This window comes from Lathyrus oleraceus, chromosome 6, assembly GCF_024323335.1.
Source record: "Lathyrus oleraceus cultivar Zhongwan6 chromosome 6, CAAS_Psat_ZW6_1.0, whole genome shotgun sequence".
Classification (NCBI taxonomy): domain Eukaryota; kingdom Viridiplantae; phylum Streptophyta; class Magnoliopsida; order Fabales; family Fabaceae; genus Lathyrus; species Lathyrus oleraceus.
The window spans coordinates 88,964,698-88,966,769 of NC_066584.1; the positions used below are offsets into that span (position 1 = coordinate 88,964,698).

The following is a 2,072-nucleotide window of genomic DNA, read 5'->3' on the forward strand; positions in this document are numbered from 1 at the left end:
TAGTTGTTTTTAACTATTTCGAATATAGCGAAAGCATTTTGTTTAGTTCATTAGGAGTGTTTTACTTAAAAAGAAAATTGATTTTAAAACTATTTTCGGACGCATTTATATGTTTAGAGTCTGGTTCGTGAGAACCTCTTTTGGTTAATAAATCCAGGTCAAAATAATTTTCAACTTATTCAAGACACTATATTTCTTAAAAATAGGTTTACTACTCTAACGCAATGCGCGCCTTTTTATAAGTGACAATAAGAGGGTTTTATTAGGGAGTACAACTCCGTTCTGAATACGCGAAAGCGACAGTTCCCGTTAAATTGGTTCTTTTCAAAGTAGGAAACACTGCCCATAAGTAATTCTATTAGCAAGTACTTGGATTATTAATTGATTATGTGAATTACATTCGAACCTGTCTTTATTAATTGAATTTAATTTAATACTTTATTTTTCATTGTGCACTCTTAAAAACCCTATTTCGATTACCTTAGATAAACATCGTAACAATAGATAACGATAGATTGACATTTGGTCTCTGTGGATTCGAAAATCTCTTATATTACTCTGACGCGTTCGTATACTTGCGAAAAACACGCATCAAGTTTTTGGCGCCGTTGTCGGGGACAAACTTCGTCAAATTTCGTACCTTGTTGTTATATTGTTTAGACTTAGGTTGTTACCTGCCGGTCAATGCGAAGGACTCGTAACACCGGAAGCTTAGTAGATCCTCTGGCGGGACCTGAACGTTACGCTCGCGCACGTTTATTTTTCCATAAAATTAGGAGAGCTATGGCTGAAGATCAAATCAAAGACCTCTTAAGGATTTCGCCCAACCATCCAACAAAGAACCTAGTTCTAGTATAGTAAACCCAACCATCCCAGCTAATAATTTCGAACTTAAACCCTCCCTATTGCAAGTAGTGCAAAAGAGAAAATTCGCAGGTCTTGCTATTGAGAACCCAAACTAACATTTAAAAATCTTTCTCCAATTAGCAAACACTTTTAAAACCAATGAAGCTTCTTCTGAGGCAATCCGTTTAAGATTATTCCCTTTCTCCCTCAGAGATAAAGCCCTATCATGGTTAGATTCCCTTCCACCCAATTCCATAACAACTTAGGAAAACCTTAGAAAAGTATTCCTTGCTAGATACTTTCCCCCAAGTAAGACCGTCGTTCTTCGAAACCAAATAACCAGATTTACCCAGAATCAAGGAGAATCGTAGTTCGAAGCTTGTGAGAGATATAAAGAGTTGTTAAGAGCATGCCCACATCATGGTTTAGAAAATTGGTTAATCATTCAGACCTTCTATAATGGACTTCATTATAACACTAAGATGACCATCGACGCTGCCGCAGGTGGCGCACTGATGAACAAACCTTACCCTGAAGTTAGTGCCCTTATCGAAGATATGGCTCAAAACCATCAAGCATGGGGAGTTGAACGAGCGACAGTTGAGAAGAAGGAAGCCCAAGGAGGAGTACATGAGTTAAGCTCTATAGACATGATGCAAGCTAAAATGGACGCGTTAGCCCTCAAGGTTGAGCATATGTGTATAAACCCGAATACTGCAGCTGCAGTTTTGTCGGATTGTGAGATATGTGGAACCAAAGGACACCAATCTGCAGAATGCAGTCTCTTAAATGAAACCAACTCTGAGCAAGTGAACTACTCCCAAGGGAACCCATATTAGAATACCTACAACCCTGGATGGAGGAATCACCCGAACTTCTCCTATAAGAACAATAACCCTATCCAAAATAATGCACCTCCGAGACAACCAAGTTACCAAGCCCCAAGACCAAATCAACCTATGCAACCTGTGCCACCAAAGCCGAGCCTTGAGAAAATTGTGGAAAATTTTATCATTGCTCAAACCCAACAAAACAAAGAGTTCATGAACCAGAACATTCACATTAACAAACTGATTACCCAGTTAGGAACCAAGGTTGACCAAATAGTTACTCACAATAAGATGCTTGAAACCCAGATCTCTCAGGTAGCCTTAAACAAAGCCCCCAAGACCACACCTAGAGGACAGTTCCCTGGACAACCTCAACAGAATCCGAGAGGACAAGCC

The 2,072-nt window shown here is 39.3% G+C and overlaps 1 non-coding gene across 1 annotated transcript; it reads right to left on the bottom strand.

The window, feature by feature from the left end:
- Positions 1-1,166: 1,166 nt before the first annotated feature.
- On the bottom strand, positions 1,167-1,273 carry LOC127098889 (small nucleolar RNA R71). Its single transcript, XR_007793573.1, has one exon. It is a non-coding gene; the product is annotated as a small nucleolar RNA R71 (small nucleolar RNA).
- Between the last annotated feature and the right edge of the window lie 799 nt (positions 1,274-2,072).